Here is a 23,543-nt window from a genome sequence, read left to right as displayed (position 1 = left end):
ACTCACTCACTCACTCACTCTCTCACACTCTCACTCTCTCACAGTCTCACGCACGCACTCACTAAAGCCCTAAATGTATGCGGATAGTTATGTGTTGAAGAACGTAGTTCCTATTAGAGACGCTTGCGCCTGGCTTAAATGCTGTTGTGTGATAGAGAGAGAACGGGGCTTCCTGTAGCTCAGTGGTAAGAGCATTGCGTTAACAGGTTTTGGGTACGATCCCTGGGAATTGCAAATACCTATGTAAATGTATAGGATAAAGCAATGTAAGTCGCTTTGGATAAAGGCGTCTGCCAAATGCTTAAATGCAAAAGGTGTCCAGCATCCAATTGAAACACTTTCAGCACATATGTGGACTGTTTGCGTTGAATTCTTAATGGATTTGTCTGTTCATGTGTATGTTTGCCTGTGGACCGTCGCCTTCGTGCGCTTTCCCACGGGTTCTACAGAGCAATCAAATGGAACTTGCAGTTGCCGAACGCTCGCTCGGGGTCAGCGTTGATGCGCATGGCAGAGGCAAGTAAGCGATGTCTTGCCCGAACGGGGCAAATCATACTTACCTGGCAGGGGAGACACCATGATCACGAAGGCGGTTCACCCAGGACGAGGCTCGGCCATTGCACTCAGGTTGGGTTGACTTTTGCGAATTCCCCAAATGTGGGAATCTCGACTGCATAATTTCTGGTAGTGGGGGACTGCGTTCGCGCTCTCCCCTTATCATGTATCAAAAGAAGAGAGATTTTGTATTGTGTCCGTATTTCGAACCTTGTTGGCGTCAGATCTGCAGATTCCGCAAGAGACGAGCACCAAATCGAGTGATCGATTACTTCCTAATACCATGTTTTTTTTTAATACGGTTGTTTGCTGTTCCGTCGTTCCCAAACACACATACATGTATGTATGTATGCATGTAGGTATATTTATATATATAATTATTTAGATATTCATTTATTCGTTTGCTGGTTTTATGTTTGATTCATTTGTTTAATTGTTTTTTCGTTCATATTTTGGACGCCTCATCAGACGAGTATAGAACGCATCTTCGACGGAGATTCTGCCAGACCACGCTGACCTTCATTTCTGTGAAACGTGTGCGTGCTCGTCCGTTCCTTCATCCGTTCAGGTCTTCATAAATAGCCCATTTAATTATTTCTTCTTTCGTTAATCGGTTAATTTATTCTATTGTTTAAACAATACATTTGATTGTCAGTCCGTTCCTTCATTCGTTCAGGTCTTCATAAATAGCCCATTTAATTATTTCTTCTTTCGTTAATCGGTTAATTGATTCTGTTGTTTAAACGATACATTTGATTTTCAGTCCGTTCCTTCATTCGTTCAGGTCTTCAAAAATAGCCCATTTAATTATTTCTTCTTTCGTTAATTGGTTAATTGATTCTGTTGTTTAAACGATACATTTGATTGTGTGTTCGTACGATCACACGCTGACCTTTGAGGCGCATGTGCACCGCAAGCCCAATAGTCGGTGCCGCCCCACGCTCTGCCTTTTGCCACCCATTGTGGGCATCGCTTCTCGGCCTTTTGGCTAAGATCAAGTGTAGTATCTGTTCTTATCAGTTTAATATCTGATACGTCCCCTATCTGGGGACCATATATTAAATGGATTTTTGAAACGCGGAGCTGGAAGCGGGGCTTGCTCCGCCCACTCCACGCATCGACCTGGTATTGCAGTGTCTCCAGGAACGGTGCATTCCCCTTTCGGGGATAGCAGCTTGTGTTGAAAGGTAGTGATGAGAAGACGCAAAGTTTTATTTCTCACGTGACTGTCTTATACAGAAAAATACTTTGGCAAGTACTCACTCACTCACTCACTCACTCAGTCACTCACTCGGTCACTCACTCACTCGGTCACTCACTCGGTCACTCACTCACTCACTCAGTCACTCACTCAGTCACTCACTCACTCACTCACTCACTCACTCACTCAGTCACTCACTCACTCACTCACTCACTCACTCACTCACTCACTCACTCACTCACACTCTCACTCTCACTCTCACTCTCTCACAGTCTCACGCACGCACTCACTAAAGCCCTAAATGTATGCGGATAGTTATGTGTTGAAGAACGTAGTTCCTATTAGAGACGCTTGCGCCTGGCTTAAATGCTGTTGTGTGATAGAGAGAGAACGGGGCTTCCTGTAGCTCAGTGGTAAGAGCATTGCGTTAACAGGTTTTGGGTACGATCCCTGGGAATTTCAAATACCTATGTAAATGTATAGGATAAAGCAATGTAAGTCGCTTTGGATAAAGGCGTCTGCCAAATGCTTAAATGCAAAAGGTGTCCAGCATCCAATTGAAACACTTTCAGCACATATGTGGACTGTTTGCGTTGAATTCTTAATGTATTTGTCTGTTCATGTGTATGTTTGCCTGTGGACCGTCGCCTTCGTGCGCTTTCCCACGGGTTCTACAGAGCAATCAACTGGAACTTGCAGTTGCCGAACGCTCGCTCGGGGTCAGCGTTGATGCGCATGGCAGAGGCAAGTAAGCGATGTCTTGCCCGAACGGGGCAAATCATACTTACCTGGCAGGGGAGACACCATGATCACGAAGGCGGTTCACCCAGGACGAGGCTCGGCCATTGGACTCAGGTTGGGTTGACTTTTGCGAATTCCCCAAATGTGGGAATCTCGACTGCATAATTTCTGGTAGTGGGGGACTGCGTTCGCGCTCTCCCCTTATCATGTATCAAAAGAAGAGAGATTTTGTATTGTGTCCGTATTTCGAACCTTGTTGGCGTCAGATCTGCAGATTCCGCAAGAGACGAGCACCAAATCGAGTGATCGATTACTTCCTAATACCATGTTTTTTTTTAATACGGTTGTTTGCTGTTCCGTCGTTCCCAAACACACATACATGTATGTATGTATGCATGTAGGTATATTTATATATATAATTATTTAGATATTCATTTATTCGTTTGCTGGTTTTATGTTTGATTCATTTGTTTAATTGTTTTTTCGTTCATATTTTGGACGCCTCATCAGACGAGTATAGAACGCATCTTCGACGGAGATTCTGCCAGACCACGCTGACCTTCATTTCTGTGAAACGTGTGCGTGCTCGTCCGTTCCTTCATCCGTTCAGGTCTTCATAAATAGCCCATTTAATTATTTCTTCTTTCGTTAATCGGTTAATTTATTCTATTGTTTAAACAATACATTTGATTGTCAGTCCGTTCCTTCATTCGTTCAGGTCTTCATAAATAGCCCATTTAATTATTTCTTCTTTCGTTAATCGGTTAATTGATTCTGTTGTTTAAACGATACATTTGATTTTCAGTCCGTTCCTTCATTCGTTCAGGTCTTCAAAAATAGCCCATTTAATTATTTCTTCTTTCGTTAATTGGTTAATTGATTCTGTTGTTTAAACGATACATTTGATTGTGTGTTCGTACGATCACACGCTGACCTTTGAGGCGCATGTGCACCGCAAGCCCAATAGTCGGTGCCGCCCCACGCTCTGCCTTTTGCCACCCATTGTGGGCATCGCTTCTCGGCCTTTTGGCTAAGATCAAGTGTAGTATCTGTTCTTACCGCATGTTGAGAGGCGGGGTGATCCAGAGGAAAAAGCCAGAAAAACATGAAATAGATCTCTGGATCACCATAAATTGCATCAAGGATGCCATCTGGACCTCCAGAAACCTGCTGGTAGGGAAGCACGTACAGGTGTCTCTGCCAGCCACTCACCAGCTGGCCTCATCAAGGCGGCAGGAGTACGCCGTACGTGCCCAATCGGACGTGGGGGCCGGAGCTTCACAGGGAGGTCTCCACAGCCACCGACCCTGACTGCCCGTAGATGCTCCCCCTCAGAGGATTAACTCGAGAGGAGCAGCGGTGCCACGGTTCAAGAGGATCTCCGCTGGGACCACAAACACCTAGCATGAACTTGTTCTGGAGAGCGAGACAAACTGAACTTTTATTTGTTAAGGGCTCACGCCGCTCCTGTTCAACAGAAGAGAGATGTTTTTATTTAAATTTTTAAAAAAGGTTTTTCTTTTAAGGGTTTTAAACAACCTGCTCCATAATGGTTTTAGAATACGTGCTTGTCCAAGTTGAAATGTTGTAACATAAAGTGACATATGCTGTGAAAAGATCAATAAAACTTTTCGAAAGAAAAAATCTGTTCTTATCAGTTTAATATCTGATACGTCCCCTATCTGGGGACCATATATTAAATGGATTTTTGAAACGCGGAGCTGGAAGCGGGGCTTGCTCCGCCCACTCCACGCATCGACCTGGTATTGCAGTGTCTCCAGGAACGGTGCATTCCCCTTTCGGGGATAGCAGCTTGTGTTGAAAGGTAGTGATGAGAAGACGCAAAGTTTTATTTCTCACGTGACTGTCTTATACAGAAAAATACTTTGGCAAGTACTCACTCACTCACTCAGTCACTCACTCGGTCACTCACTCACTCGGTCACTCACTCGGTCACTCACTCGGTCACTCACTCACTCACTCACTCACTCACTCACTCACTCACTCAGTCACTCAGTCACTCACTCACTCACTCACTCACTCACTCACTCACTCACTCACTCACTCACTCTCTCACACTCTCACTCTCTCACAGTCTCACGCACGCACTCACTAAAGCCCTAAATGTATGCGGATAGTTATGTGTTGAAGAACGTAGTTCCTATTAGAGACGCTTGCGCCTGGCTTAAATGCTGTTGTGTGATAGAGAGAGAACGGGGCTTCCTGTAGCTCAGTGGTAAGAGCATTGCGTTAACAGGTTTTGGGTACGATCCCTGGGAATTGCAAATACCTATGTAAATGTATAGGATAAAGCAATGTAAGTCGCTTTGGATAAAGGCGTCTGCCAAATGCTTAAATGCAAAAGGTGTCCAGCATCCAATTGAAACACTTTCAGCACATATGTGGACTGTTTGCGTTGAATTCTTAATGTATTTGTCTGTTCATGTGTATGTTTGCCTGTGGACCGTCACCTTCGTGCGCTTTCCCACGGGTTCTACAGAGCAATCAACTGGAACTTGCAGTTGCCGAACGCTCGCTCGGGGTCAGCGTTGATGCGCATGGCAGAGGCAAGTAAGCGATGTCTTGCCCGAACGGGGCAAATCGTACTTACCTGGCAGGGGAGACACCATGATCACGAAGGCGGTTCACCCAGGACGAGGCTCGGCCATTGCACTCAGGTTGGGTTGACTTTTGCGAATTCCCCAAATGTGGGAATCTCGACTGCATAATTTCTGGTAGTGGGGGACTGCGTTCGCGCTCTCCCCTTATCATGTATCAAAAGAAGAGAGATTTTGTATTGTGTCCGTATTTCGAACCTTGTTGGCGTCAGATCTGCAGATTCCGCAAGAGACGAGCACCAAATCGAGTGATCGATTACTTCCTAATACCATGTTTTTTTTTAATACGGTTGTTTGCTGTTCCGTCGTTCCCAAACACACATACATGTATGTATGTATGCATGTAGGTATATTTATATATATAATTATTTAGATATTCATTTATTCGTTTGCTGGTTTTATGTTTGATTCATTTGTTTAATTGTTTTTTCGTTCATATTTTGGACGCCTCATCAGACGAGTATAGAACGCATCTTCGACGGAGATTCTGCCAGACCACGCTGACCTTCATTTCTGTGAAACGTGTGCGTGCTCGTCCGTTCCTTCATCCGTTCAGGTCTTCATAAATAGCCCATTTAATTATTTCTTCTTTCGTTAATCGGTTAATTTATTCTATTGTTTAAACAATACATTTGATTGTCAGTCCGTTCCTTCATTCGTTCAGGTCTTCATAAATAGCCCATTTAATTATTTCTTCTTTCGTTAATCGGTTAATTGATTCTGTTGTTTAAACGATACATTTGATTTTCAGTCCGTTCCTTCATTCGTTCAGGTCTTCAAAAATAGCCCATTTAATTATTTCTTCTTTCGTTAATTGGTTAATTGATTCTGTTGTTTAAACGATACATTTGATTGTGTGTTCGTACGATCACACGCTGACCTTTGAGGCGCATGTGCACCGCAAGCCCAATAGTCGGTGCCGCCCCACGCTCTGCCTTTTGCCACCCATTGTGGGCATCGCTTCTCGGCCTTTTGGCTAAGATCAAGTATCTGGTCAGAGGATTGAGTTGCGATCGCCTCTTGTGGGTCCAACGGCTCGTATTTTTCAGTAATACTTGCTTTAACCCGCAGGAGGTACACTGCGAGGGCGTATCGGCTCAAGCGGCTTTTAACGAGGAAGGTATCTGGTACTGTGAGGATCATTTCCAAGGGGTAAGTGATTTTAAATATTTATTTGTTTTATTGCGTTTTTCTTTTACCTATTGGAGACTGCTGTCGGTGCCTCCACCATGTCGGCTGCTCGTGCCGGCATGCGGAGGCACCACAGTGTGCGTTTCACTTTAAAAGAAATGAATGGAAAGGTAGTAGAGATTTCAAGATTAGATTTTTCTAGAAAATTCATTCAAAAAGTGCTTGGTTTCGGTCCGGAAGATTTAAATTGTATCTTATCCCTGCCTTTTAATAAAGGTTTCGATGTAAGCTTTAAAAATGCAACTACACTTAATGCTTTCTGGCAACGGTTTGAACAAGACAAAACCCACTTCGAAATGTTTAAGGTTGATAAACTGACTGACAATGCACAGAGGGTTGTGATTGTCAGAATGTTTAATGAAACCGTGAGCAGTGAAGACATTTGTGTATGGTTGGGAAGATACTGCACTGTGAAGGGCCAGGCTATGAAGGTGGTAGATGAGGATGGCATCTGGAATTGCGCTTGGAGGGTGCCCATTAAACAATGGGAAGACCCTCAAGGATTCCAGGGCCTGAAACATTTGCCATCAATGATAGTTCTTGGAGAAAACAGGGGCTACATTCATTACCAGGGAATGCCCAAACTCTGCCGTAGATGTGGCGAACTCGGGCACCTTGTTGAAGCTTGCCAGAAAATATTTTGTAAAAAGTGCAGAGAAATTGGTCACTCTTTTGAAGAGTGCACCAATGGCAGAAAGTGCAATCTCTGTGGAGACACAAATCATCTTTACAGAGACTGCCCTAACTCTTTTGCCAACAAACTCAAATCAAACAAAATGGTCGACCCAGAGAACGAGACCGGAAATGAAGGGGCGGAGCTAATTTTTTTAAATCTCCCGCCTAAACTTGTAAGGCTCGAGCAAAGAGAGGAGATTAGAAACGAAGGGGCGGAACAACAAAATTTAAATCTCCCGCCAAAATCAGTAAGTGGAGAACAAGAAGAGAACGAGATGGAGCCACCCTCAGCCAACAATGAATCGATCAAGGACCCAGAAGTAGGTGCATGCGATTTTGATGAAAGTGAAGTTGAACAGGTAATGCAGTTAAGTCAAGATGGAGAAAGAGAGGAACTTATTGATATGTTCCCTAGTGCTCAGTTGAAGAGAAAGAGGGATACTCTATCTCCCTCAGTGAAGAAAATTGAAAAAGGAGGAAGAATGGAACCTAGATCAGATTCCTCCTCATCAGGGGAGCTGTTCAGGATATTCCCTTCTAACTCTGCAAACGAAATTTCCTTCCTATCAATTGAGCTGAAATCATCTACTCCCAGAGCTGCCAAAGGCAGCGAAGGCAGCTCTGGGAAAAAACAGGTTCAACCCCCTGGTTTCTCTGTAATAGAAATGAAGGAAGAACTTGTTTCACAAGAAATTGTAGCTTTATAACAATGGTTTTATGGTTTTAATTAAGTTAAATCACCCCTTCTTATCCCCGGTTTTACTTCTAGCTATGTCTTTTACAGTATTAACCATGGATTTTAATATTAAGAGAGCCCCCTTGAGAGCACAAATTTTCTTATCCTTTTTAGAAGTGTTTCAATCCGATGTTTTGATTTTAAGAGAATGTGTTTTATCTTTTAAAAGTGGGAGGAGCTCTGAATCTAAGGACCATATAACTGGAGCGGTTCGCACAGCAAAAATGACGGGGCCCCTTCTTCAAGCTCCCGTTTTGTGCTGTGTGCTAATTTTTATGGAGTTTCAGATGGTAGAGAATGAGAAAAGACACTATGACGCCAAAAGCAGGAGATGGATGTACCTGAGTGGGATGAAATTTTTAAGTTACGATCAGAGTAAACCTTTTTATAAGAACATTTCAGAACATTTTAATGCAGAAAAAGAAAGTGTTTGCTGTTTTTACTGTAAACTAAATTTTGTTTCTGTCGTGCAGGAACTGGAACAAGCAATTTTAAGATGCTGGGTTAGGCACAGGGTAGTGCTCTCAGCTCTCCTGACCAAGCACATGGAAAAGACGGCGGCCAATGAGATCCTCCCGGTTAGAGTCGTGATGTACTCCCGCAGCATGGCAAATACCCCCACCTGTCCACGGCCCGGGTGTGGAGAGCCAGAGACCGTGGGGCACACTCTTCGGGGGTGCAGTGCTGCCTGGGATCTGTGGGCAACGGCCGGCCCCCTGCAATTCCCGTGCCTACCAGCAGGGGGGTCCGAAACCATCACATGGCATCTGGTGGATCAGCCAAGAGAGCAGGCCAGCAAATGCTCCTATCATCCCGAGGTGAAAAAGCTGTATCAAGATGCCAGGTGGACCCCGGAAACCTGCTGGCGGGGATGCGCGTGGAGGTGTCTCTGCAGACCTCAACAAAGCTGGCCAAAGCGAGGCTGCAGGAGTACGCCCCACGTAGCCATTCGGATGTGGGGGCCGGAGCTTTCACAGGAAGGTCCCGACAGCAACGACGTCTGACTGCCCGTAGATGCTCAACTCTCAGAGAAGTAGCTCGAGAAGGGCAGCGGTGCCTCGGTTTAAGAGGATCTCCTCTGGGCACAAAGTGCTGGGTGGTGTGCAAGGATCGGGAGAGCTGAGGACAAGAACATTTTTTTATGGATTAGATACACCAGTTTCTTGTGCGACAGACACTAATGACTTTTTTAATAATAATTTTTTAAGTCTTAGGCACAGAATTTTTTGCCCTTATACAAAAACTTTTCAGGATCTAGAGAAACACCTATCTCATGACTTTTAAAATGTAGTGTGTAATGCTGACCTTTTAAATTATGTGTGTGTATTCAGCATGTATTTGAGACAATAAACTTTTTTCGAAAGAAAAAAATCTGTTCTTATCAGTTTAATATCTGATACGTCCCCTATCTGGGGACCATATATTAAATGGATTTTTGAAACGCGGAGCTGGAAGCGGGGCTTGCTCCGCCCACTCCACGCATCGACCTGGTATTGCAGTGTCTCCAGGAACGGTGCATTCCCCTTTCGGGGATAGCAGCTTGTGTTGAAAGGTAGTGATGAGAAGACGCAAAGTTTTATTTCTCACGTGACTGTCTTATACAGAAAAATACTTTGGCAAGTACTCACTCACTCACTCACTCACTCAGTCACTCACTCGGTCACTCACTCACTCGGTCACTCACTCGGTCACTCACTCGGTCACTCACTCACTCACTCACTCACTCACTCACTCAGTCACTCAGTCACTCAGTCACTCAGTCACTCAGTCACTCACTCACTCACTCACTCACTCACTCACTCACTCACTCACTCACTCACTCACTCTCTCACACTCTCACTCTCACTCTCTCACAGTCTCACGCACGCACTCACTAAAGCCCTAAATGTATGCGGATAGTTATGTGTTGAAGAACGTAGTTCCTATTAGAGACGCTTGCGCCTGGCTTAAATGCTGTTGTGTGATAGAGAGAGAACGGGGCTTCCTGTAGCTCAGTGGTAAGAGCATTGCGTTAACAGGTTTTGGGTACGATCCCTGGGAATTGCAAATACCTATGTAAATGTATAGGATAAAGCAATGTAAGTCGCTTTGGATAAAGGCGTCTGCCAAATGCTTAAATGCAAAAGGTGTCCAGCATCCAATTGAAACACTTTCAGCACATATGTGGACTGTTTGCGTTGAATTCTTAATGGATTTGTCTGTTCATGTGTATGTTTGCCTGTGGACCGTCGCCTTCGTGCGCTTTCCCACGGGTTCTACAGAGCAATCAAATGGAACTTGCAGTTGCCGAACGCTCGCTCGGGGTCAGCGTTGATGCGCATGGCAGAGGCAAGTAAGCGATGTCTTGCCCGAACGGGGCAAATCATACTTACCTGGCAGGGGAGACACCATGATCACGAAGGCGGTTCACCCAGGACGAGGCTCGGCCATTGCACTCAGGTTGGGTTGACTTTTGCGAATTCCCCAAATGTGGGAATCTCGACTGCATAATTTCTGGTAGTGGGGGACTGCGTTCGCGCTCTCCCCTTATCATGTATCAAAAGAAGAGAGATTTTGTATTGTGTCCGTATTTCGAACCTTGTTGGCGTCAGATCTGCAGATTCCGCAAGAGACGAGCACCAAATCGAGTGATCGATTACTTCCTAATACCATGTTTTTTTTTAATACGGTTGTTTGCTGTTCCGTCGTTCCCAAACACACATACATGTATGTATGTATGCATGTAGGTATATTTATATATATAATTATTTAGATATTCATTTATTCGTTTGCTGGTTTTATGTTTGATTCATTTGTTTAATTGTTTTTTCGTTCATATTTTGGACGCCTCATCAGACGAGTATAGAACGCATCTTCGACGGAGATTCTGCCAGACCACGCTGACCTTCATTTCTGTGAAACGTGTGCGTGCTCGTCCGTTCCTTCATCCGTTCAGGTCTTCATAAATAGCCCATTTAATTATTTCTTCTTTCGTTAATCGGTTAATTTATTCTATTGTTTAAACAATACATTTGATTGTCAGTCCGTTCCTTCATTCGTTCAGGTCTTCATAAATAGCCCATTTAATTATTTCTTCTTTCGTTAATCGGTTAATTGATTCTGTTGTTTAAACGATACATTTGATTTTCAGTCCGTTCCTTCATTCGTTCAGGTCTTCAAAAATAGCCCATTTAATTATTTCTTCTTTCGTTAATTGGTTAATTGATTCTGTTGTTTAAACGATACATTTGATTGTGTGTTCGTACGATCACACGCTGACCTTTGAGGCGCATGTGCACCGCAAGCCCAATAGTCGGTGCCGCCCCACGCTCTGCCTTTTGCCACCCATTGTGGGCATCGCTTCTCGGCCTTTTGGCTAAGATCAAGTATCTGGTCAGAGGATTGAGTTGCGATCGCCTCTTGTGGGTCCAACGGCTCGTATTTTTCAGTAATACTTGCTTTAACCCGCAGGAGGTACACTGCGAGGGCGTATCGGCTCAAGCGGCTTTTAACGAGGAAGGTATCTGGTACTGTGAGGATCATTTCCAAGGGGTAAGTGATTTTAAATATTTATTTGTTTTATTGCGTTTTTCTTTTACCTATTTGAGACTGCTGTCGGTGCCTCCACCATGTCGGCTGCTCGTGCCGGCATGCGGAGGCACCACAGTGTGCGTTTCACTTTAAAAGAAATGAATGGAAAGGTAGTAGAGATTTCAAGATTAGATTTTTCTAGAAAATTCATTCAAAAAGTGCTTGGTTTCGGTCCGGAAGATTTAAATTGTATCTTATCCCTGCCTTTTAATAAAGGTTTCGATGTAAGCTTTAAAAATGCAACTACACTTAATGCTTTCTGGCAACGGTTTGAACAAGACAAAACCCACTTCGAAATGTTTAAGGTTGATAAACTGACTGACAATGCACAGAGGGTTGTGATTGTCAGAATGTTTAATGAAACCGTGAGCAGTGAAGACATTTGTGTATGGTTGGGAAGATACTGCACTGTGAAGGGCCAGGCTATGAAGGTGGTAGATGAGGATGGCATCTGGAATTGCGCTTGGAGGGTGCCCATTAAACAATGGGAAGACCCTCAAGGATTCCAGGGCCTGAAACATTTGCCATCAATGATAGTTCTTGGAGAAAACAGGGGCTACATTCATTACCAGGGAATGCCCAAACTCTGCCGTAGATGTGGCGAACTCGGGCACCTTGTTGAAGCTTGCCAGAAAATATTTTGTAAAAAGTGCAGAGAAATTGGTCACTCTTTTGAAGAGTGCACCAATGGCAGAAAGTGCAATCTCTGTGGAGACACAAATCATCTTTACAGAGACTGCCCTAACTCTTTTGCCAACAAACTCAAATCAAACAAAATGGTCGACCCAGAGAACGAGACCGGAAATGAAGGGGCGGAGCTAATTTTTTTAAATCTCCCGCCTAAACTTGTAAGGCTCGAGCAAAGAGAGGAGATTAGAAACGAAGGGGCGGAACAACACAATTTAAATCTCCCGCCAAAATCAGTAAGTGGAGAACAAGAAGAGAACGAAATGGAGCCACCCTCAGCCAACAATGAATCGATCAAGGACCCAGAAGTAGGTGCATGCGATTTTGATGAAAGTGAAGTTGAACAGGTAATGCAGTTAAGTCAAGATGGAGAAAGAGAGGAACTTATTGATATGTTCCCTAGTGCTCAGTTGAAGAGAAAGAGGGATACTCGATCTCCCTCAGTGAAGAAAATTGAAAAAGGAGGAAGAATGGAACCTAGATCAGATTCCTCCTCATCAGGGGAGCTGTTCAGGATATTCCCTTCTAACTCTGCAAACGAAATTTCCTTCCTATCAATTGAGCTGAAATCATCTACTCCCAGAGCTGCCAAAGGCAGCGAAGGCAGCTCTGGGAAAAAACAGGTTCAACCCCCTGGTTTCTCTGTAATAGAAATGAAGGAAGAACTTGTTTCACAAGAAATTGTAGCTTTATAACAATGGTTTTATGGTTTTAATTAAGTTAAATCACCCCTTCTTATCCCCGGTTTTACTTCTAGCTATGTCTTTTACAGTATTAACCATGGATTTTAATATTAAGAGAGCCCCCTTGAGAGCACACATTTTCTTATCCTTTTTAGAAGTGTTTCAATCCGATGTTTTGATTTTAAGAGAATGTGTTTTATCTTTTAAAAGTGGGAGGAGCTCTGAATCTAAGGACCATATAACTGGAGCGGTTCGCACAGCAAAAATGACGGGGCCCCTTCTTCAAGCTCCCGTTTTGTGCTGTGTGCTAATTTTTATGGAGTTTCAGATGGTAGAGAATGAGAAAAGACACTATGACGCCAAAAGCAGGAGATGGATGTACCTGAGTGGGATGAAATTTTTAAGTTACGATCAGAGTAAACCTTTTTATAAGAACATTTCAGAACATTTTAATGCAGAAAAAGAAAGTGTTTGCTGTTTTTACTGTAAACTAAATTTTGTTTCTGTCGTGCAGGAACTGGAACAAGCAATTTTAAGATGCTGGGTTAGGCACAGGGTAGTGCTCTCAGCTCTCCTGACCAAGCACATGGAAAAGACGGCGGCCAATGAGATCCTCCCGGTTAGAGTCGTGATGTACTCCCGCAGCATGGCAAATACCCCCACCTGTCCACGGCCCGGGTGTGGAGAGCCAGAGACCGTGGGGCACACTCTTCGGGGGTGCAGTGCTGCCTGGGATCTGTGGGCAACGGCCGGCCCCCTGCAATTCCCGTGCCTACCAGCAGGGGGGTCCGAAACCATCACATGGCATCTGGTGGATCAGCCAAGAGAGCAGGCCAGCAAATGCTCCTATCATCCCGAGGTGAAAAAGCTGTATCAAGATGCCAGGTGGACCCCGGAAACCTGCTGGCGGGGATGCGCGTGGAGGTGTCTCTGCAGACCTCAACAAAGCTGGCCAAAGCGAGGCTGCAGGAGTACGCCCCACGTAGCCATTCGGATGTGGGGGCCGGAGCTTTCACAGGAAGGTCCCGACAGCAACGACGTCTGACTGCCCGTAGATGCTCAACTCTCAGAGAAGTAGCTCGAGAAGGGCAGCGGTGCCTCGGTTTAAGAGGATCTCCTCTGGGCACAAAGTTCTGGGTGGTGTGCAAGGATCGGGAGAGCTGAGGACAAGAACATTTTTTTATGGATTAGATACACCAGTTTCTTGTGCGACAGACACTAATGACTTTTTTAATAATAATTTTTTAAGTCTTAGGCACATAATTTTTTGCCCTTATACAAAAACTTTTCAGGATCTAGAGAAACACCTATCTCATGACTTTTAAAATGTAGTGTGTAATGCTGACCTTTTAAATTATGTGTGTGTATTCAGCATGTATTTGAGACAATAAACTTTTTTCGAAAGAAAAATCTGTTCTTATCAGTTTAATATCTGATACGTCCCCTATCTGGGGACCATATATTAAATGGATTTTTGAAACGCGGAGCTGGAAGCGGGGCTTGCTCCGCCCACTCCACGCATCGACCTGGTATTGCAGTGTCTCCAGGAACGGTGCATTCCCCTTTCGGGGATAGCAGCTTGTGTTGAAAGGTAGTGATGAGAAGACGCAAAGTTTTATTTCTCACGTGACTGTCTTATACAGAAAAATACTTTGGCAAGTACTCACTCACTCACTCACTCAGTCACTCACTCGGTCACTCACTCACTCGGTCACTCACTCGGTCACTCACTCACTCACTCACTCACTCACTCACTCACTCACTCACTCACTCAGTCACTCAGTCACTCAGTCACTCACTCACTCACTCACTCACTCACACTCTCACTCTCTCACTCTCTCACAGTCTCACGCACGCACTCACTAAAGCCCTAAATGTATGCGGATAGTTATGTGTTGAAGAACGTAGTTCCTATTAGAGACGCTTGCGCCTGGCTTAAATGCTGTTGTGTGATAGAGAGAGAACGGGGCTTCCTGTAGCTCAGTGGTAAGAGCATTGCGTTAACAGGTTTTGGGTACGATCCCTGGGAATTGCAAATACCTATGTAAATGTATAGGATAAAGCAATGTAAGTCGCTTTGGATAAAGGCGTCTGCCAAATGCTTAAATGCAAAAGGTGTCCAGCATCCAATTGAAACACTTTCAGCACATATGTGGACTGTTTGCGTTGAATTCTTAATGGATTTGTCTGTTCATGTGTATGTTTGCCTGTGGACCGTCGCCTTCGTGCGCTTTCCCACGGGTTCTACAGAGCAATCAAATGGAACTTGCAGTTGCCGAACGCTCGCTCGGGGTCAGCGTTGATGCGCATGGCAGAGGCAAGTAAGCGATGTCTTGCCCGAACGGGGCAAATCATACTTACCTGGCAGGGGAGACACCATGATCACGAAGGCGGTTCACCCAGGACGAGGCTCGGCCATTGCACTCAGGTTGGGTTGACTTTTGCGAATTCCCCAAATGTGGGAATCTCGACTGCATAATTTCTGGTAGTGGGGGACTGCGTTCGCGCTCTCCCCTTATCATGTATCAAAAGAAGAGAGATTTTGTATTGTGTCCGTATTTCGAACCTTGTTGGCGTCAGATCTGCAGATTCCGCAAGAGACGAGCACCAAATCGAGTGATCGATTACTTCCTAATACCATGTTTTTTTTTAATACGGTTGTTTGCTGTTCCGTCGTTCCCAAACACACATACATGTATGTATGTATGCATGTAGGTATATTTATATATATAATTATTTAGATATTCATTTATTCGTTTGCTGGTTTTATGTTTGATTCATTTGTTTAATTGTTTTTTCGTTCATATTTTGGACGCCTCATCAGACGAGTATAGAACGCATCTTCGACGGAGATTCTGCCAGACCACGCTGACCTTCATTTCTGTGAAACGTGTGCGTGCTCGTCCGTTCCTTCATCCGTTCAGGTCTTCATAAATAGCCCATTTAATTATTTCTTCTTTCGTTAATCGGTTAATTTATTCTATTGTTTAAACAATACATTTGATTGTCAGTCCGTTCCTTCATTCGTTCAGGTCTTCATAAATAGCCCATTTAATTATTTCTTCTTTCGTTAATCGGTTAATTGATTCTGTTGTTTAAACGATACATTTGATTTTCAGTCCGTTCCTTCATTCGTTCAGGTCTTCAAAAATAGCCCATTTAATTATTTCTTCTTTCGTTAATTGGTTAATTGATTCTGTTGTTTAAACGATACATTTGATTGTGTGTTCGTACGATCACACGCTGACCTTTGAGGCGCATGTGCACCGCAAGCCCAATAGTCGGTGCCGCCCCACGCTCTGCCTTTTGCCACCCATTGTGGGCATCGCTTCTCGGCCTTTTGGCTAAGATCAAGTGTAGTATCTGTTCTTATCAGTTTAATATCTGATACGTCCCCTATCTGGGGACCATATATTAAATGGATTTTTGAAACGCGGAGCTGGAAGCGGGGCTTGCTCCGCCCACTCCACGCATCGACCTGGTATTGCAGTGTCTCCAGGAACGGTGCATTCCCCTTTCGGGGATAGCAGCTTGTGTTGAAAGGTAGTGATGAGAAGACGCAAAGTTTTATTTCTCACGTGACTGTCTTATACAGAAAATACTTTGGCAAGTACTCACTCACTCACTCACTCAGTCACTCACTCGGTCACTCACTCACTCGGTCACTCACTCACTCACTCAGTCACTCACTCACTCACTCACTCACTCACTCACTCAGTCACTCACTCGGTCACTCACTCACTCGGTCACTCACTCACTCACTCAGTCACTCACTCACTCACTCAGTCACTCACTCACTCACTCTCTCACACTCTCACTCTCACTCTCTCACAGTCTCACGCACGCACTCACTAAAGCCCTAAATGTATGCGGATAGTTATGTGTTGAAGAACGTAGTTCCTATTAGAGACGCTTGCGCCTGGCTTAAATGCTGTTGTGTGATAGAGAGAGAACGGGGCTTCCTGTAGCTCAGTGGTAAGAGCATTGCGTTAACAGGTTTTGGGTACGATCCCTGGGAATTGCAAATACCTATGTAAATGTATAGGATAAAGCAATGTAAGTCGCTTTGGATAAAGGCGTCTGCCAAATGCTTAAATGCAAAAGGTGTCCAGCATCCAATTGAAACACTTTCAGCACATATGTGGACTGTTTGCGTTGAATTCTTAATGTATTTGTCTGTTCATGTGTATGTTTGCCTGTGGACCGTCGCCTTCGTGCGCTTTCCCACGGGTTCTACAGAGCAATCAACTGGAACTTGCAGTTGCCGAACGCTCGCTCGGGGTCAGCGTTGATGCGCATGGCAGAGGCAAGTAAGCGATGTCTTGCCCGAACGGGGCAAATCATACTTACCTGGCAGGGGAGACACCATGATCACGAAGGCGGTTCACCCAGGACGAGGCTCGGCCATTGCACTCAGGTTGGGTTGACTTTTGCGAATTCCCCAAATGTGGGAATCTCGACTGCATAATTTCTGGTAGTGGGGGACTGCGTTCGCGCTCTCCCCTTATCATGTATCAAAAGAAGAGAGATTTTGTATTGTGTCCGTATTTCGAACCTTGTTGGCGTCAGATCTGCAGATTCCGCAAGAGACGAGCACCAAATCGAGTGATCGATTACTTCCTAATACCATGTTTTTTTTTAATACGGTTGTTTGCTGTTCCGTCGTTCCCAAACACACATACATGTATGTATGTATGCATGTAGGTATATTTATATATATAATTATTTAGATATTCATTTATTCGTTTGCTGGTTTTATGTTTGATTCATTTGTTTAATTGTTTTTTCGTTCATATTTTGGACGCCTCATCAGACGAGTATAGAACGCATCTTCGACGGAGATTCTGCCAGACCACGCTGACCTTCATTTCTGTGAAACGTGTGCGTGCTCGTCCGTTCCTTCATCCGTTCAGGTCTTCATAAATAGCCCATTTAATTATTTCTTCTTTCGTTAATCGGTTAATTTATTCTATTGTTTAAACAATACATTTGATTGTCAGTCCGTTCCTTCATTCGTTCAGGTCTTCATAAATAGCCCATTTAATTATTTCTTCTTTCGTTAATCGGTTAATTGATTCTGTTGTTTAAACGATACATTTGATTTTCAGTCCGTTCCTTCATTCGTTCAGGTCTTCAAAAATAGCCCATTTAATTATTTCTTCTTTCGTTAATTGGTTAATTGATTCTGTTGTTTAAACGATACATTTGATTGTGTGTTCGTACGATCACACGCTGACCTTTGAGGCGCATGTGCACCGCAAGCCCAATAGTCGGTGCCGCCCCACGCTCTGCCTTTTGCCACCCATTGTGGGCATCGCTTCTCGGCCTTTTGGCTAAGATCAAGTGTAGTATCTGTTCTTATCAGTTTAATATCTGATACGTCCCCTATCTGGGGACCATATATTAAATGGATTTTTGAAACGCGGAGCTGGAAGCGGGGCTTGCTCCGCCCACTCCACGCATCGACCTGGTATTGCAGTGTCTCCAGGAACGGTGCATTCCCCTTTCGGGGATAGCAGCTTGTGTTGAAAGGTAGTGATGAGAAGACGCAAAGTTTTATTTCTCACGTGACTGTCTTATACAGAAAAATACTTTGGCAAGTACTCACTCACTCACTCACTCACTCAGTCACTCACTCGGTCACTCACTCACTCGGTCACTCACTCGGTCACTCACTCACTCACTCAGTCACTCACTCAGTCACTCACTCACTCACTCACTCACTCACTCACTCACTCACTCACTCACTCACTCACTCACTCACTCACTCACTCACTCACTCACACTCTCACTCTCACTCTCACTCTCTCACAGTCTCACGCACGCACTCACTAAAGCCCTAAATGTATGCGGATAGTTATGTGTTGAAGAACGTAGTTCCTATTAGAGACGCTTGCGCCTGGCTTAAATGCTGTTGTGTGATAGAGAGAGAACGGGGCTTCCTGTAGCTCAGTGGTAAGAGCATTGCGTTAACAGGTTTTGGGTACGATCCCTGGGAATTTCAAATACCTATGTAAATGTATAGGATAAAGCAATGTAAGTCGCTTTGGATAAAGGCGTCTGCCAAATGCTTAAATGCAAAAGGTGTCCAGCATCCAATTGAAACACTTTCAGCACATATGTGGACTGTTTGCGTTGAATTCTTAATGTATTTGTCTGTTCATGTGTATGTTTGCCTGTGGACCGTCGCCTTCGTGCGCTTTCCCACGGGTTCTACAGAGCAATCAACTGGAACTTGCAGTTGCCGAACGCTCGCTCGGGGTCAGCGTTGATGCGCATGGCAGAGGCAAGTAAGCGATGTCTTGCCCGAACGGGGCAAATCATACTTACCTGGCAGGGGAGACACCATGATCACGAAGGCGGTTCACCCAGGACGAGGCTCGGCCATTGGACTCAGGTTGGGTTGACTTTTGCGAATTCCCCAAATGTGGGAATCTCGACTGCATAATTTCTGGTAGTGGGGGACTGCGTTCGCGCTCTCCCCTTATCATGTATCAAAAGAAGAGAGATTTTGTATTGTGTCCGTATTTCGAACCTTGTTGGCGTCAGATCTGCAGATTCCGCAAGAGACGAGCACCAAATCGAGTGATCGATTACTTCCTAATACCATGTTTTTTTTTAATACGGTTGTTTGCTGTTCCGTCGTTCCCAAACACACATACATGTATGTATGTATGCATGTAGGTATATTTATATATATAATTATTTAGATATTCATTTATTCGTTTGCTGGTTTTATGTTTGATTCATTTGTTTAATTGTTTTTTCGTTCATATTTTGGACGCCTCATCAGACGAGTATAGAACGCATCTTCGACGGAGATTCTGCCAGACCACGCTGACCTTCATTTCTGTGAAACGTGTGCGTGCTCGTCCGTTCCTTCATCCGTTCAGGTCTTCATAAATAGCCCATTTAATTATTTCTTCTTTCGTTAATCGGTTAATTTATTCTATTGTTTAAACAATACATTTGATTGTCAGTCCGTTCCTTCATTCGTTCAGGTCTTCATAAATAGCCCATTTAATTATTTCTTCTTTCGTTAATCGGTTAATTGATTCTGTTGTTTAAACGATACATTTGATTTTCAGTCCGTTCCTTCATTCGTTCAGGTCTTCAAAAATAGCCCATTTAATTATTTCTTCTTTCGTTAATTGGTTAATTGATTCTGTTGTTTAAACGATACATTTGATTGTGTGTTCGTACGATCACACGCTGACCTTTGAGGCGCATGTGCACCGCAAGCCCAATAGTCGGTGCCGCCCCACGCTCTGCCTTTTGCCACCCATTGTGGGCATCGCTTCTCGGCCTTTTGGCTAAGATCAAGTGTAGTATCTGTTCTTATCAGTTTAATATCTGATACGTCCCCTATCTGGGGACCATATATTAAATGGATTTTTGAAACGCGGAGCTGGAAGCGGGGCTTGCTCCGCCCACTCCACGCATCGACCTGGTATTGCAGTGTCTCCAGGAACGGTGCATTCCCCTTTCGGGGATAGCAGCTTGTGTTGAAAGGTAGTGATGAGAAGACGCAAAGTTTTATTTCTCACGTGACTGTCTTATACAGAAAAATACTTTGGCAAGTACTCACTCAGTCACTCACTCGGTCACTCACTCACTCGGTCACTCACTCGGTCACTCACTCACTCACTCAGTCACTCACTCAGTCACTCACTCACTCACTCACTCACTCACTCACTCACTCACTCACTCACTCACTCACTCACTCAGTCACTCAGTCACTCACTCACTCACTCACTCACTCACTCACTCACTCACTCACTCACTCACACTCTCACTCTCTCACAGTCTCACGCACTCACTAAAGCCCTAAATGTATGCGGATAGTTATGTGTTGAAGAACGTAGTTCCTATTAGAGACGCTTGCGCCTGGCTTAAATGCTGTTGTGTGATAGAGAGAGAACGGGGCTTCCTGTAGCTCAGTGGTAAGAGCATTGCGTTAACAGGTTTTGGGTACGATCCCTGGGAATTGCAAATACCTATGTAAATGTATAGGATAAAGCAATGTAAGTCGCTTTGGATAAAGGCGTCTGCCAAATGCTTAAATGCAAAAGGTGTCCAGCATCCAATTGAAACACTTTCAGCACATATGTGGACTGTTTGCGTTGAATTCTTAATGTATTTGTCTGTTCATGTGTATGTTTGCCTGTGGACCGTCGCCTTCGTGCGCTTTCCCACGGGTTCTACAGAGCAATCAACTGGAACTTGCAGTTGCCGAACGCTCGCTCGGGGTCAGCGTTGATGCGCATGGCAGAGGCAAGTAAGCGATGGCTTGCCCGAACGGGGCAAATCATACTTACCTGGCAGGGGAGACACCATGATCACGAAGGCGGTTCACCCAGGACGAGGCTCGGCCATTGCACTCAGGTTGGGTTGACTTTTGCGAATTCCCCAAATGTGGGAATCTCGACTGCATAATTTCTGGTAGTGGGGGACTGCGTTCGCGCTCTCCCCTTATCATGTATCAAAAGAAGAGAGATTTTGTATTGTGTCCGTATTTCGAACCTTGTTGGCGTCAGATCTGCAGATTCCGCAAGAGACGAGCACCAAATCGAGTGATCGATTACTTCCTAATACCATGTTTTTTTTTAATACGGTTGTTTGCTGTTCCGTCGTTCCCAAACACACATACATGTATGTATGTATGCATGTAGGTATATTTATATATATAATTATTTAGATATTCATTTATTCGTTTGCTGGTTTTATGTTTGATTCAGTTGTTTAATTGTTTTTTCGTTCATATTTTGGACGCCTCATCAGACGAGTATAGAACGCATCTTCGACGGAGATTCTGCCAGACCACGCTGACCTTCATTTCTGTGAAACGTGTGCGTGCTCGTCCGTTCCTTCATCCGTTCAGGTCTTCATAAATAGCCCATTTAATTATTTCTTCTTTCGTTAATCGGTTAATTTATTCTATTGTTTAAACAATACATTTGATTGTCAGTCCGTTCCTTCATTCGTTCAGGTCTTCATAAATAGCCCATTTAATTATTTCTTCTTTCGTTAATCGGTTAATTGATTCTGTTGTTTAAACGATACATTTGATTTTCAGTCCGTTCCTTCATTCGTTCAGGTCTTCAAAAATAGCCCATTTAATTATTTCTTCTTTCGTTAATTGGTTAATTGATTCTGTTGTTTAAACGATACATTTGATTGTGTGTTCGTACGATCACACGCTGACCTTTGAGGCGCATGTGCACCGCAAGCCCAATAGTCGGTGCCGCCCCACGCTCTGCCTTTTGCCACCCATTGTGGGCATCGCTTCTCGGCCTTTTGGCTAAGATCAAGTGTAGTATCTGTTCTTATCAGTTTAATATCTGATACGTCCCCTATCTGGGGACCATATATTAAATGGATTTTTGAAACGCGGAGCTGGAAGCGGGGCTTGCTCCGCCCACTCCACGCATCGACCTGGTATTGCAGTGTCTCCAGGAACGGTGCATTCCCCTTTCGGGGATAGCAGCTTGTGTTGAAAGGTAGTGATGAGAAGACGCAAAGTTTTATTTCTCACGTGACTGTCTTATACAGAAAAATACTTTGGCAAGTACTCACTCACTCACTCACTCAGTCACTCACTCGGTCACTCACTCACTCGGTCACTCACTCGGTCACTCACTCACTCAGTCACTCACTCAGTCACTCACTCACTCACTCACTCACTCACTCACTCACTCACTCACTCACTCACTCAGTCACTCAGTCACTCACTCACTCACTCACTCACTCACTCACTCACTCGCTTCTCGGCCTTTTGGCTAAGATCACTTGTCTGGTCAATAGGTTGTGTTGCGATCGCCTCTTGGAGGTTTCTCTGACTCGTGTTTACCAATACACGAGTCGACAAACTTCAGGAGGTATACTGCTAGGAAAAGCAGCTTTTAAAGGGACCTTTCCATCAAGGATCGGTTTTAAGGTGAGTGTTTTTACTTATTTATTACTTATTTATTGCTTATTTATTGCTTATTTATTGTTGTTGTTTTTATTTTGTTTTACTACCTGCTGTGGGTGCCTCCACCATGTCGGCTGCTCGTGCCGGCTTGCGGAGGCACCACAGTGTGCGGTTTTTATTTAAAGAGGTAGATGGAAAGCTCCTGGGGTTGTCCCGTTTGGACTTCTCCAGGAAGCTAGTACAAAAAGTTTTGAATTTTAATGCTTGTGATTTAAATTGTTTGTTGACCTTGCCTTTTAACAAAGGTTTTGATCTAAGTTTTAAAACCGCTTCCCTGCTCATTGAGTTTTGGTCTAGTTTTGAAAATGTTAAGTCCCAGTTCGCCATGTTTACTGTTGAAAAGCTGCATGACAACACACTCAAAACTGTGTTTGTCAGAATGTTCAATGAGACAGTGACTGGTGAAGACATATGTGTGTGGTTGGGTAGATTTTGCACTGTTCGAAGTCTGCCAGTCAAAGTGTTAGATGAGGATGGCATCTGGACATGTGCCTGGCGAATTCCCATTAAACAATGGGAAGACGCCAGGGGCTACCAGGGCCTGAAACATCTGCCTTCCATGATTGTGCTAGGAGAGAACAGAGGCTACATCCATTATCAGGGGATGCCAAAATTATGTAGAAAATGTGGCAACATGGGGCATCTCGCTGAAGCATGCATAGAGCTGATATGTGGGAAGTGCAGAGAAATTGGTCATAGTTTTGAACAATGTACCAATGGCAGGAGGTGTAATCTCTGTGGAGAATCTACCCATCTCTACAGAGATTGCCCGAAAAGTTTTGCCAACAAACTAAAGGGCAACAAAATGGCCGCCCCACAAACCGAAGAACAAAGGAAGGAGGCGGTCCCTGAGGTTTTGGCGGGAATCCCACTCGCCCAGCCAGCCACAGGGACTGGGCAACAAAGGGAGGAT

General features: G+C 44.3%; 13 non-coding genes and 4 pseudogenes across 13 annotated transcripts; all 17 read left to right on the top strand.

Moving 5' to 3' along the window:
• The first annotated feature begins 552 nt into the window (after positions 1-552).
• Positions 553-716, top strand: LOC130412579 (U1 spliceosomal RNA). The gene has a single exon (XR_008905392.1). It is a non-coding gene; the product is annotated as a U1 spliceosomal RNA (small nuclear RNA).
• An 807-nt stretch (positions 717-1,523) lies between these two features.
• LOC130412404 (U2 spliceosomal RNA) lies at positions 1,524-1,714 on the top strand. The gene has a single exon (XR_008905288.1). It is a non-coding gene; the product is annotated as a U2 spliceosomal RNA (small nuclear RNA).
• Positions 1,715-2,536: 822 nt separating this feature from the next.
• On the top strand, positions 2,537-2,700 carry LOC130412357 (U1 spliceosomal RNA). Its single transcript, XR_008905244.1, has one exon. It is a non-coding gene; the product is annotated as a U1 spliceosomal RNA (small nuclear RNA).
• Positions 2,701-3,507: 807 nt separating this feature from the next.
• On the top strand, positions 3,508-3,629 carry LOC130412550 (U2 spliceosomal RNA; annotated as a pseudogene).
• Positions 3,630-4,120: 491 nt separating this feature from the next.
• On the top strand, positions 4,121-4,294 carry LOC130412504 (U2 spliceosomal RNA; annotated as a pseudogene).
• An 806-nt stretch (positions 4,295-5,100) lies between these two features.
• LOC130412351 (U1 spliceosomal RNA) lies at positions 5,101-5,264 on the top strand. Its single transcript, XR_008905238.1, has one exon. It is a non-coding gene; the product is annotated as a U1 spliceosomal RNA (small nuclear RNA).
• Positions 5,265-9,063: 3,799 nt separating this feature from the next.
• LOC130412509 (U2 spliceosomal RNA) lies at positions 9,064-9,241 on the top strand (annotated as a pseudogene).
• An 840-nt stretch (positions 9,242-10,081) lies between these two features.
• Positions 10,082-10,245, top strand: LOC130412578 (U1 spliceosomal RNA). The gene has a single exon (XR_008905391.1). It is a non-coding gene; the product is annotated as a U1 spliceosomal RNA (small nuclear RNA).
• Positions 10,246-14,044: 3,799 nt separating this feature from the next.
• On the top strand, positions 14,045-14,220 carry LOC130412489 (U2 spliceosomal RNA; annotated as a pseudogene).
• A 790-nt stretch (positions 14,221-15,010) lies between these two features.
• Positions 15,011-15,174, top strand: LOC130412577 (U1 spliceosomal RNA). Its single transcript, XR_008905390.1, has one exon. It is a non-coding gene; the product is annotated as a U1 spliceosomal RNA (small nuclear RNA).
• Positions 15,175-15,981: 807 nt separating this feature from the next.
• On the top strand, positions 15,982-16,172 carry LOC130412403 (U2 spliceosomal RNA). The gene has a single exon (XR_008905287.1). It is a non-coding gene; the product is annotated as a U2 spliceosomal RNA (small nuclear RNA).
• An 827-nt stretch (positions 16,173-16,999) lies between these two features.
• Positions 17,000-17,163, top strand: LOC130412575 (U1 spliceosomal RNA). Its single transcript, XR_008905388.1, has one exon. It is a non-coding gene; the product is annotated as a U1 spliceosomal RNA (small nuclear RNA).
• An 807-nt stretch (positions 17,164-17,970) lies between these two features.
• Positions 17,971-18,161, top strand: LOC130412402 (U2 spliceosomal RNA). The gene has a single exon (XR_008905286.1). It is a non-coding gene; the product is annotated as a U2 spliceosomal RNA (small nuclear RNA).
• Positions 18,162-18,979: 818 nt separating this feature from the next.
• Positions 18,980-19,143, top strand: LOC130412356 (U1 spliceosomal RNA). The gene has a single exon (XR_008905243.1). It is a non-coding gene; the product is annotated as a U1 spliceosomal RNA (small nuclear RNA).
• Positions 19,144-19,950: 807 nt separating this feature from the next.
• LOC130412401 (U2 spliceosomal RNA) lies at positions 19,951-20,141 on the top strand. The gene has a single exon (XR_008905285.1). It is a non-coding gene; the product is annotated as a U2 spliceosomal RNA (small nuclear RNA).
• An 826-nt stretch (positions 20,142-20,967) lies between these two features.
• On the top strand, positions 20,968-21,131 carry LOC130412574 (U1 spliceosomal RNA). The gene has a single exon (XR_008905387.1). It is a non-coding gene; the product is annotated as a U1 spliceosomal RNA (small nuclear RNA).
• Positions 21,132-21,938: 807 nt separating this feature from the next.
• On the top strand, positions 21,939-22,129 carry LOC130412400 (U2 spliceosomal RNA). The gene has a single exon (XR_008905284.1). It is a non-coding gene; the product is annotated as a U2 spliceosomal RNA (small nuclear RNA).
• Positions 22,130-23,543: the final 1,414 nt, after the last annotated feature.

Source organism: Triplophysa dalaica, chromosome 22, assembly GCF_015846415.1.
Source record: "Triplophysa dalaica isolate WHDGS20190420 chromosome 22, ASM1584641v1, whole genome shotgun sequence".
Classification (NCBI taxonomy): Eukaryota; Metazoa; Chordata; class Actinopteri; order Cypriniformes; family Nemacheilidae; genus Triplophysa; species Triplophysa dalaica.
Note: the sequence above shows the minus strand (reverse complement) of the source record. Positions and strands in the feature narration are given on the sequence as shown.